The 13,015-nt window shown below is 41.0% G+C and overlaps 1 protein-coding gene and 1 pseudogene across 1 annotated transcript in view; both read right to left on the bottom strand.

The window, feature by feature from the left end:
• The window catches only part of CUBN (cubilin), a 311,048-nt gene that overhangs the window by 234,573 nt on the left and 63,460 nt on the right, over nucleotides 1-13,015 (bottom strand). The gene's annotated exons all lie outside the window — the stretch shown is intronic.
• LOC129150982 (coiled-coil domain-containing protein 34-like) lies at nucleotides 603-6,617 on the bottom strand (annotated as a pseudogene).

Here is a 13,015-nt window from a genome sequence, read left to right as displayed (position 1 = left end):
CTAGAGGAATCCACAGACAGAGAAATCTCAGACATATGCCAAAACAATTTCTTCACCAATACTGCACCTAGGGCAATAGAAACTAAAGATAAAATAAACAAATGGGACTACATCAAAATAAAAAGCTTCTGCGCAGCAAAAGAAACCATCAACAAAACAACAAGAAAGCCCACTGCATGGGAGAACATATTTGCCAATGTTATCACCTATGACATTATGGAGTTTCCTCAAAAAACTAAAAATGGAATTCCCATTTGACCCAGTATTCTCACTTCTAGGAATATATCCCAAGAAACCAGAAACACCAATCAGAAAGGATATATGCACTCCTATGTTCATAGCAGCACAATTTATAATAACTAAGATTTAGAAACAGCCTAAGTGCCCATCAGCAGATGAGTGGATTAGAAAATTATAGTACATCTACACAACGGAATACTATGCTGCTATGGATGGACCTGGAGAGCATTATGCTAAGTGAAATAAGCCAGGCAATGAAATAAAAATACCACATGATCTCACTCATTTGTGGATAATAAAGAACATTATAATCTGATGAATAAAAAGATAGACACAGAGGCAGTGAAGCATCAAACAGACTGTCAAATTACAGCAGGAAGGCTGTGGAGTGTTGGGGAGGGGAGAAAGAGTTCAACCGAAGGACTTGTATGCATGCATATAAGTACAATCAATGGACACAAGATACTGGGGGGTGGGGAGGGATGAGGGCATGTGCCATGGGGTAGGGGAGGCTGGGGGAAGGTCAATGGGGGGAAAAAGGAGATATATGTACTACTATTTGTAATACTTTAAACATTAAAATAAAATTTAAAAAAAAGAAAGAAAGAAAAGGAAAAAAATAAAACTGTCCTTATTCACAGATATGATCGACTGTAGAATATACTAAGGAATCTACTAAAAATTTACTAGATCTAATAAATGAATTTAACAAGAAACAGAATACAAGATAATAATCTTTTTAAAAAAAATAATGTTTGAACAACATTACGCCATTTGCCAAGCAAAGAAACAAACTTGGATACAAAACTCACATGATATAGAAAAATTAACTCAAAGTGGATTATAAACATAAATGTAAAAAAAATAAAACTACAAAATTTGTAGAAGAATGCACAGAGGAAAATCTTCACAACTTTAATAGCTACACATTTCTTAGCCAAAATACGAAAACACTAACCATAACAGAAGAAAAGGATATATTAGACTTGTGCTCTTCAAACAATACCATTAAGAAAAATAAAATGCTAGCTGTATATACTAGGAGAAAATATTTGCAATACATTTATCTGACAAAGGACATACTTGTATCCAGAATATATAGCATACAACAATAATAAGACAAATAATCTATACTAATAAAAGGGTAATATGATAATTAAGGCGGACATCTTCCTGACGTCCATCTGGACAAAGCCACAGCGGCAGCGAGGTCCAGGGCTCACAGCAGCCATGGCCGGCAGTGGCAGCAACAGCAGGGTGATGGGGGAGGTGCCTTCTCCTGGTTAGCCCAGTTGCCTCCCACAGAGAGAGGCCAGACTGTGACTTAGGCCCGCTCCCATAGGGCTCCTGGACTGTGAGAGGGGGCAGGCTGGGCTGATGGACCCCCCTCCCAGTGCACAAATTTTCATGCCCCGGGCCTCTAGTACAAACATAAGTGAACAAAATGATTTTAATTGTACACATCACAAAACAAGATATAAAAATTGTCAATAAGTATATTAAAAGGTACTCAGCACTATTAACCACCAGAGACATGCAAATTAAAACAATAGTGAGGCACCACTACACAACTACTAGAAGCTAAAAATGAAAAGACTGACTATACCAAGGGTTGGCAAAGATGAGGAGAAAGTAGAATTCTCATTCATTGTAGGTGGGAATATAAAATGATATAACCACTTTATTAAAAATGTCTAGCAGTTTCTCAGAAAATCCTATATAGTAAAGAGCTAATATGCTAATTGAGACCAGATAGCAGGATGACCTTCTGGAATGACCTTCCAGAACTATCAGTGGTCGGGGTGTGTGGCCACGAGGCAGCCAGGGCTGCAAGGGCCGAGCCCCTTGCACAAATTTTGTGCATCAGGCCTCTAGTTAAACATAATATTACCATATGACGCAGAAATTCTACTCTTAGGTATTGCCCCAAGAGAAAGGATAACACAAGTCCACAAAAAAAACTTGTATATCAATGTTCACAGTAGCCTATTTCATAGTAGCTAAAAACTAGAAATAACCCCACTGTCCAAATAATAAAGTATGATATATCCATACAAAGGCTTATTCATTAATAAAAAGAAAGCCCTAGCTGGTTTGGCTCAGTGAATAAAGCATTGGCCTGCGGACTGAAGGGTCCTGGATTCAATTCTGCTCAAGGGCACATACCCGGGTTGCAGGCTTGATCCCCAGTAGGGGGTGTGCAGGAGGCAGCCAATCAATGATTCTCTCTCATCATTGATGTTTCTATCTCTTTCTCCCTTTCCCTTCCTCTCTGAAATCAATAAAATATATATTTTTTAAATAAATAAAAAGAAAAAAACTAGTTATAAATACAACATAAATTATAGGAGCCTTATGCTAAATAAAGAAGCCAAAGATAAAAGGGTGCATACTGTGTGTTCCTACTTATACCTGCCTTTTGAATAGGCAGAACTAATCAATAGTGATAATAATCATGTCTTCAGTTGTTGAGATGGAACATGTGGAGAGATTGATCAAGGAAACACTAGGATATTTTCTTGGATGATAAAAGTGCTATATATTTTGAATGGAGTAGTGATTACATGGATATACACATTTTTAAAACTCCAGATGAATTTTACTTACTAAATTACTTACAATAATTGCAAAATAAAAATCTATGTTAAGGCCCTGGCCAGGTGGCTCAGTTGGTTGGAGGTTTGTCTCTTATATCAAAAGACTGGTCAGGGTTTCGGGTTGCGGGTGTGATCACCAATAGGGGGTGTGTACAAGAGGCAACTGGTGTATTATTTTTCTCTCTCTCTCTTCCTCTCTCTCTAAAATCAATAAAATCATATCCTGGGGTGAGGATTGTTTTTAAATCTATGTTATGTTAAAAGTTTAAAAGTTCTGTGCAAAAGCAAGTTTGTCTCTCTAAAGAAAATCCAATAAATAATTCAGATATCAAATAAATAATAAATAAAATTAAAATATATCAATACAAAATATTTTGAAGGTACACCTGCTATAAGTATTAACAATAATATTTAATGTTAAAATTTGATTTCAGTTTTATGAGTTTTGCATACCCAACTTTATAAGGAAAAGAACAATGGTTCTCTGAATTTCCTGTGTCTACTTCTTGAAAGGCTAGTAACTCCTCTTATCTAACCCTGAAGTCTGTATACAATGTTCATGTTTTCTTCCCTTCACAGAATAAAAGACTCTTTTTAGAATAATATTAATAAAGAGAAATATTAATGCTGGGCTTTTGTTTCATCTTATGCTTTGTAATAAGCACAAATAAGTAAAATTGAATGTATTCCCACAATCATCTGTTGGCATAATTCTTACTACATCAATACCAAATGCAAACATAAAAGTGCCTCTAACATAAAAGTGCTAACTCATGTTGGCAAAGGAAGACTCATTTCCAATGGCGCTTCACCTTTTGTGATAGCCTAACAACATTTACAAAGAGATGAAAAAGAAAAGTATATTTCTCCTATTCACTATATTCAACTGAGCTGCAATGGAAAAGGATATCTCTGAAAATCAAAGACAACTATTGACAGGCCTCACAGATCTTTCTGACCAAACTAAAAGAAAAAAATGTCAAGAAAGAAAAGAGAAAATATACAAATTTCCTCAGTGGACCATTAGAAAATCACAAAGCTGTATCTTTCTAAAAATCATGATGTATCTTTGCCTCCACTAAGCATTTTCAAAAAGTTTTAGTAACAGCAATCAACTCATTATGAAAGGGGAAAATCCAAAACATGGATAATTCCTCCAACCCACAAAGCAGTGATGATATCAGCCCCATAGGATTTGGGCGACAGGAATAGAATAAAGGGATCTGAGAATGAATCTCTTAGAGAGACCCTAGATCAGTGGTTCTCAACCTTCCTAATGCCGAGACCCTTTAATACAGTTCCTCATGTTGTGGTGACCTCCAACCATAAAATTATTTTCGTTTCTACTTCATAACTGTAATTTTGCTACTGTTATGAATCATAATGTAAATATCTGTGTTTTCCGATGGTCTTAGGCGACCCCTGTGAAAGGGTCGTTCGACCCCCGAAGGGGTCACGACCCACAGGTTGAGAATCGCTGCCCTAGATTATGGGGAACTGCTCCACCATCTCCCTTCCTCGCCTTATGCAATGACATGATTATCAAATTACAATTGGGATCATCTATAAGTGGTGCTTTCTGAAATCACTTATGAGACATTTGTGTCTGCATGAATCCATCTGACCTCAGATTTTCTAGATATGTGCTAAATAATAGTCAAACCAGGAACCATCATCAGTTTCTATTGGCATCTTTGGCTTAACATTCTTCCAAGGGAAGCCTTGAGGGAAGATAAAATTAAGGTTCTATTGCTCCCTTTAGGAAAGAAGAAGCCTCCCTAATTAAAATCTAACATTTTGCTCTACAATTCGCTGTTCGGCAGTCACAGAATTGGCTTTTGAGTCTCCCTCACAGGTGACCAATTCAAAGGGATGTGAGTGTAAGCTAACTCACTGCAGCCGCTAGTGTAAACAACTGCACTTGGACATCAGTCATTCTATTTTACACCTGGCACAGTTGTCGTGTTTCACAGTGACTGTGTAATTTTCCCATAGAATGTCTCCTTTTATTGTCCCCAACTATGTGAGGGAGCCGGTTATTATACCCTCCACTTTTTAGAGAGGTATGGATGAGGGGGGTTCTGAGACTCCCAGAGGTTAAGTTTTAAAATCACTTAGTTTCGACATGCCAAAGATAAAAATTCAAAGCCAAGTCCTCCCTTTCCAAATCCTGTACTCTTTAATAATCCCTGGTTTCTCTGTGCAGGAAATGCCAATTCAGAAATGAGAATGAGTAGAAGATTAGGAATATTACTAATGGATGTTTTCTCTTTTTTTTTTTCCCCCACAAGAAAAATTGTTGATTTTACTGGTATCACAGTGGTTTTAGTACAAGCTAAATACAAACACAATTGTTAGTCAATCACCTATCCTTCAAAGATGGATTGTATAAAGTATCTTCCTTGCCCAGCTGGCGTGGCCCAATGGTTGATAGTCAACCTATGAACCAGGAGGTCACGGTTTGATTCCCAGTCAGGGCACATGCCCAGGTTGCGGGCTCAGTCCCCAGTAGGGGGCGTGCAGGAGGCAGTTGATCAGTGATTCTCTCATGATTAATGTTTTTATCTCTTCCTCTCCCTTCCTCTCTGAAATCAATAAAAATATGTTAAAAATATCTTCTTTAAAAAGTTATAAGGACTCCAAATATAAATGCAAAAATTTGAACTTGTCAATAATCATATCAAATGTTGAGCTACTGACCAAGCAGTAAAAAACACAATTTCTGATTTTAAAATTAATTATCTATAGGCAAAAGCATGCAATTTCCCACATCTACTATCTTTGAATTCTGCACAGAGTTCCAAGGCAAAGATTGGTTCTGGCTTTATGAATTACCAGAGATGAAGACCTGTGTGGCTGACTTATCACAGGCCTTTAGTCTTTTTTCCTGGTAGATCCTTAGCGTCTTTGGGAGGAGGCCTAAGAGTTGGTTTCCAGGAATTGGATTATAAAGGGCTGGTTCTGGATAAGAATTTCCCCTGTAAAAACCTGAATGTTTTCCACTGGCATAACCATAGCTATTTGTAGCTGGAGGAGGTTTATTTTTTTGCATTTTCCAACCATTCCTTAAACTTTTTTTCTGCTATTTCTGTTTTTTTTTTTTTTCCTGTAGTTCAGCTTGACATTGTTTTTCTTTTTCCTTTTCTTTCTTCTTCTATTCACATTCTTCAGCATTTTTTTCCTTTAACTATTCTTTATATTTTTCTTTTTCTTGCAAATGATCTTTCTCCAAACCCTTTGCTGCTTTTTCCTCCATTTCATTAATTTTTTGTTCCCTTTCTTTTCTGTTCATTCTTTTTCTCAACCCAGTCTTTGTGCTTTTCTTCAGCAGTTATCTTTCTTTATTCACATTCTGCCTTTTCTTTTCTTTTTTCTGATTTAATTCCTCTAGAGCTTTCTGTTGCAGACAGTCACATTCTTCTTTTTCTTTGCCAACAAACCACACTTCCGTGGTATCTGGCTGCTCTCTGGTAAGCTCACCAGTTTCTGCTCTTCTTGGTTATCTTTGGATTCAACCACACTGGCGCACCCCTGTCACTCCATTCCTCCCAGGCCCCCGCTTGGCCACTGAATCTTGGGCATATTCATCCACTTATTCTTCACCCCCCACTCACCCACCCACCCACCCGTCACCATCACCGCCGTTGTCCAAACAGGAAGCTCTAAAAGGCGAAAGGGAGACAACAGGTTCATGAAGGAATTGCTGCAGCTCAGCAGCGGAGATGGAGATGGGGAGCACATGGCCACCCCCTCCATTCCCTGTCCTCCTGCATCTGCCATGAGGGCGGAGAAGGAGCCCCAAGGAAGGCCAAGACCTGGCCCTGCACCCAGGGTGTTGGAAGGGGGCCAAACTGCCCACCACCCCCCGCCCCCACCACCTTCACTGGGCCCAAGTGCAAACCCACGGAGCAGCAGCAGGGCACACTTAGATGTTTTCTTCAGCATTTCCATTCCAAGGACCAAGAAATCAAATAATAAATATGCCTGAGCTGGGAAGTGCCAGGACACCCATATACACAAAAGTACGATAAAATACTGACCAATAAGAAAATAAATCTTTAAAAGAGCAATAGACTTACTAACACCTTTCCAGAGGGAAAAATATCTGAATATCTCACAGCAGAAAACACAGAATTCAAGGTGGATTGAAATCAGAGAGGATTCTGACTTGCCCAAAGCATTCTTAATATTGAAGCCGACAAGAACCAAGACTTCTGACTTGTCTTCAGCCTTCTTTGAGCCTGTCATGAAAGTACTTTCCACCATGAGCAGTTACAATCCTGTCCACAATTACATCTCAGTTGTAATTATATGCTGCAATTTATGTACTAAGACTTGACTTTCAGAGTCTCTGGGGAATTGCAAAATTTCATTACAATAACTTGAATTGCTTGGTGAAAACCCATTCTAGACCTATTTGAATTAGAATTTCTGGGGGTGGGGGGAACCCTAATACCGAAATGTGTAACAAGAAAATCCTGCCCTAAGTTTTTTATGAACAAGAAAGTTTGGGAACACTGCTCTATTGGATTTAACTTTTAAAATAGAATCAGGCCTTGACTAGTGTGGCTCAGTTGGTTAGAGCATTGCCCTATGTACTGGTCAGAGCACATGCCTAGATTTCAGGTTTAATTCCCAGTGGAGGTTGGGGGGGGGCATACAGAGTCAACCTATTGATGTTCTCTCTCCCCCTTCCTCTCTCTAAAATCAATAAACATTTCCTGTGGTAAGGATTTCAAAAAATAATCCTATATAATAAAAAGCTAATATGCAAATGGTCATCACACCCTCACACCGTCACGCCCTAATGGCTCAGACACTCAACACTGGGGAGAGAGGAATGGGGACCAGCCAGGCACAAATGAGCTTGTGAGAGAGGAATGGGGAGCAGCCAGGCTGCAGCCTGGGAGAGGGACAAGCCGCCTGCCCTGTAGTCCTGGGTGCCAGCGCCTGCGGCTGTCCAGAGGAGGAAATCCTGGGTCCCAGGTGCAGGGCTAGGCAGAGGCAGAGGCAGTTAGGGGCGATCAGGTCAGCAGGGGAGCAGTTAGGGGCAATCAGGCTGGTAGGGGAGCAGTTAGGGGTGATCAGGCAGGCAGGCAGGTGAGCGATTAGGAGCCAGTGGTCCTGGATTGCAGAAGGGGTTCTGGATTGGAGAGGGTGCAGGCTGGGCTGAGGGACCCCCCTCCCATGCATGAATTTTGTGCACTGGGCCTCTAGTCTATATATATAAAAGCCTAAGCAACCATCCTACCAGTAGTTATGACACACACTGACCACCAGGGGGCAGACGCTTAATGCAGGACCTGCCGAGCTTTGATGACTTGGCAGCTGAGGTTCTCGGGTGATGCACCAGAACCAGAGAGGAAAGAACCCAATTCCAAGATGTGTCACCCAAGAACTGCCCTCTCACAATCTGGGACCCCTCAGAGGATGTCAGAGAGCCAGTTTCAGTCTGATCTCCACAGACCAGGCAGAGGGACCCCACCTGCAGGAGGGACCCCGCTCACTCTGCAGACAACCTTCGAGCTGCGACACCACCCCAGTGCAGCTGGCTGGGGAGGGACCGCGGGAGGTTGGCTCCAGGGTGTGTCCAGCCTATCTTGCCCAGTCCCACCTGGCCAGCCACCATCTAATTAATTTCCTTTCAATGTGCATGAATCCATGCACCAGGGCACTAGTAGTAACACAAAATAAAAACAGAACTCAATTCATTTCTTCTAAAGAAATATTTTTTTGCCCTTCTGGTTATCATTTCTTTTTTAAAAATATATTTTTATTGAATTTTAGAGAGAGAGGAAGGGAGAGGGAGAGAGGGAGAAACACTGATGTGAGAGTGAACCATTGGCTCTCTCCAGCACACCCCCTACCTGGGATCTAGCACACAACTGAGAGATGTGCTCAGACTAGGAATCCAACCAGCAACCTTTCAGTGATGGGAGGATGCCCAAGCAACTAAATCACACTGGCCAGGGCTGAATACCATTTCTGACATCTAACTCTTAGGTGCCTCTAGACACATTCCAAGATGACTAATGAGAAACAGCACTAAATGCACACTGGGGCAAGGGCAGGGGTGGGCGGGCACTCTTAGTTGGGAATAAGCAGACTGAGAAATCCCACCAGGGCACACTTTTAACCCTATGTTGATGTGGTTCTGATACTTCCTTTCATTTCCCTAGGTCAGTGGTCAGCAAACTCATTAGTCAACAGAGCCAAATATCAACAGTACAACGATTTAAGTTTCTTTTGAGAGCCAAATTTTTTAAACTTAAACTATATAGGTAGGTACATTTTTATTAACTTAATTAGGGTACTCCTAAGCTGGCCTTTGCTAAAAACTCAAGGGGCCAAAGAGCTGCATGTGGTTCGTGAGCCGCAGTTTGCCGATCACTGCCCTAGGTGATTATAAAGCACTTCTCTTTTAAGAAAATAGGAAAGTCTACCACAGTTTTGCCATAGCTGTGAATTGAATGTTACCAGCCACACAATGTGCAGTTCATCGCAGGGGTCCTCACACTTTTTAAACAGGGGGCCAGTTCACTGTCCCTCAGACCGTTGGAGGGCCGGACTATAGTTTAAAAATAACTATGAACAAATTCCTATGCACACTGCACATATCTTATTTTGAAGTAAAAAAACACAAAACGGCAAAAACACCCACATGTGGCCCACGGGCCGTAGTTTGAGGACGCCTGATAGGGCATTTCCAAGAGCTAACCTAGACATGGCAAAACAAAGAGATTGAATGTTGGGACTGGATTGTTAGGTTTTGGCTTCTAAACCAACTAGTTGTGTATTCTTGGGAGGATAAATTCAATGCTTGATTTCAATTTCCCTTATTTTAAAAATCAGGTAATTGAACTAGATTGGTGTTTTGAACTTTCTGACACACCATAAAAATACATTTACATCAATCACACACAATAGATATAGCAAACAGGTTTGGTGAAATAATACCTAACTCAGTATGATAAACTCTGATACTTTCTATTCTATTCCATACTTTTAACAAATGTAGGTAGTAACCTAAGTTAATTTCATGGCCCAATAATGAGTCATGAATGTTTTAATGTTTGAAAAACATTAAATTAGATGTTATGTAGGTTTTCATCTAATGTTAAAGTAGAAAATATATCAGGTACATTTCTCAACTCTTATACTTTTAAAATTCTCTCTATAATATTATATTAGTGTCTATGAAGTAAATGTTAATAGAATATAAAATTGCAGTTTAAATCAGTAAAGTTAACTAATCAAGGAAATGTGTAACAAGAAAGTTCCACTCCAAATTTCTTATGAACAGTAGAGTTTGGAAACACTGCATTACTGGACCTAATTTACAAATTAAATGAGTAAAGTTAACTATCTCTCAGAATTCAAATATTTCATACTTTAAATATGCAAACGTTTAAAACCTAATCTTATGATCCGTTACTAAGCAAATCGTAAGAGTTTATACCCTCAGACATTTTACTTGTTAGTTTGTTGTTTCTATTTCCCAGGCACATCTGGATAAAGGCAGAAACAATGATGAGGGAGGGAGTCAAAGCAATGACCAGAAGCCAATCCCTTCCTCCCACACACATACTTAGAGGCTGACATCATAGCCCCATAGTCCCCACTGCAGATGGAAACGGAACTGGAGTCTGGTCAGGAAATGTGGCCTTTATCAGATAAAGACAGGAAAGACTTCCGCACAGAAACTCACACCTGTTGTGCTGAGGAACTAGAAATCAAGAACCAAAAATGTCATTATAGCTCTGAAAGTAACTTCTGCTAAAGCCATAAAATAGAATGAGGGCCAATGACTGAGCATCCATTAATGCTTTTCTGTGATAAGGTTTTATTATTCTGAAAGTATAAAAAAATAAGATGACAACTGAAAAGTAAGTGTCCTAACACCTGCCTATTTCAAGATGGGAACTCACTTGGACTCCCGCAGCCTGGCAGGCTCCCCCACTGCCTGGTTGTCACTAGCCCAACCCCCACAGCAGCCTCCTTCCTGAGCTAGTCTAGTCCTTCCCTGAGCAAAAAAACAGCAGGCACCCGGGGAACAGCGAGGCTTAGCCAAAGGACGGAAAGGGAACACTCCCTGGTCTGTGATTTCAGCCCTGTCTGGACCAGAGACCAAAGTAGTGATCAGCACCCAGGGAGGCGGAAGGGTGAGCCTGTCCAGTTTGCCACCTCAGGGTCCTCTTCTCTTTCATCACTCGTCTTTTCTTGTGTGCTCTTTCTTCATCAGTTTCCCTTTCTGTCCAGCTTGCTCCTTTCCTTTTTCTCAACTTACTTTTATTTTACCCATGTCTTTTTTTTTTCTGAAAAATATTATGTAATTAGAATGTAACTTTAACTCCCTCCCTGCCAGATTATTTTGATTGCTCTGGGTTCTTACTGCACTAGATATTGATTGCCTTACAAGCTAGTGTGGTATTAGCAGAGCTGTTTTAGTCATTACAGAGATATGTCTTACTTTGCATATTGTTACAAAGATTCCCATAACATTTCCAGCAGGCCCTGCCTGCATCATATGTTATCTAACATACAGCTAGCTTATTCATGCAGCAAATTAAACTGTGTTCATATAGTTGATTAAAGCTAGAAGACATCTCAAAGGTCATCAAATTTAATCCTTTAATTTTACAGATGAGAGAACTGTGGCCCACAGAGTTCAAGTGACTTTTTCCAAAAACTAATCTTATATTCAGGGTGGTTCTGGCCAAATATATGAGGCAGAAGAAACTATAGAAGGATGGAAAATTGTGTGCACACTGGAATTTCTTGAAAAGTCAATTTTGATCATTGGATGTTAAACAACCGATAAAAGTCCAGTGACTAAGTCAATTGTATAACATAACCTGTTTTAATAGTTGGGGATTCAATTTCCCGTGAGCTTAGTCTGGAAAATAAACCGTTTCATAGAGAGGGTTCCACAGAAGAGAAAGGTCTATGATTCTCTCACACTAGGGATTCTGAAGAGCTCTAAAGCCAAGCTACCAAGACATAGAACTTCAGTTACTGCACAGAACGGCAGTTTTGCCTGAAATGAAAAGTAGTGTCTGGCCACTCTGAGGAGAAATAAATGAAAAATTGGGTAGGGATTCTGAGTGGGAGATTTTAAAAATTCTATTTTATTTATTTATTTACTTATTTATTTATTTACTAGAGGCCCGGTGCACAAAATTCATGTATGGGTAGTGTCCCAAGTCCTGGCCTGTGATCAGGGCCGATTGGGGCCTTCTGGCTACTGCCAGGACCTTCCTTCATTCTGAGCTGCCCCTGGTGGTTAGCGCACGTCATAGCAGGTGATCGGTCTCCTGGTCTAACTCCAGTGGGAACAATTTGAATATTAGGATTTTATCCTATCCAATAAAAGAGTAATATGCAAATTGACCATCACTCCAACACACAAGATGGCCACCCCCATGTGGACACAAGATGGTCGCCACAAGATGGCTGGCAGGGGAGGGCAGTTGGGAGAGACCAGGTCAACAGAGGAGGGCAGTTGGGGGGGACGAGGCCTGCAGGGTAGGGCAGTTGGGGGGGACAAGGCCTGCAGGGGAGGGCAGTTAGGGGTGATGAGGCCTGCAGGGGAGGGCAGTTGGGGGTGACCAGGCCAGCAGGGGAGGGCAGTTAAGGGCAATCGGGCTGGCAGGGGAGCAGTTTGGAGTCAATCACCTGGCAGGGGAGTGGTTAGGGGGTGATCAGGCTGGCAGGCAGAAGTGGTTAGGGGCAATCAGGCATTCAGGCAGGTAAGCGGTTGGGAGCCAGCAGTCCTGGATTGTGAGAGGGATCCAAGGTTGGAGAGGGTGCAGGCTGGGCTGAGGGACACCACCCCTATGCACGAATTTCATGCACCAGGCATCTAGTATATATAGATTTATTTGTTTGTTTGTTTGTGGGAGTGGGAGCTTTAAAAGATCAGCACCAGGGATCTCTGGACACATGACGCTGTCAGAGGGAGCACATCCTGGCACAGGAAAAGTTCCCAGTGCTTTCCAAAGGACATCAGTGAGTCACACCATGTTTCTGGGGAATCCAAAGGCTGGGATGTGCTTGGGAAGCTCAGCATCTGTCCACTATAGACTTACACTGGATAGTATTTTGGACCATTAAATCTCTTTCTAAATATGATGAGAAAGGAAAGCCCAGACTCTCTAAACTGGTACACATCCACGTGG

The sequence above is a fragment of the Eptesicus fuscus genome, chromosome 2 (genome assembly GCF_027574615.1).
Source record: "Eptesicus fuscus isolate TK198812 chromosome 2, DD_ASM_mEF_20220401, whole genome shotgun sequence".
NCBI lineage: Eukaryota > Metazoa > Chordata > Mammalia > Chiroptera > Vespertilionidae > Eptesicus > Eptesicus fuscus.
The sequence above is the reverse complement of the archived record's forward strand: the minus strand, read 5'-3'. Positions and strand labels throughout refer to the sequence as shown.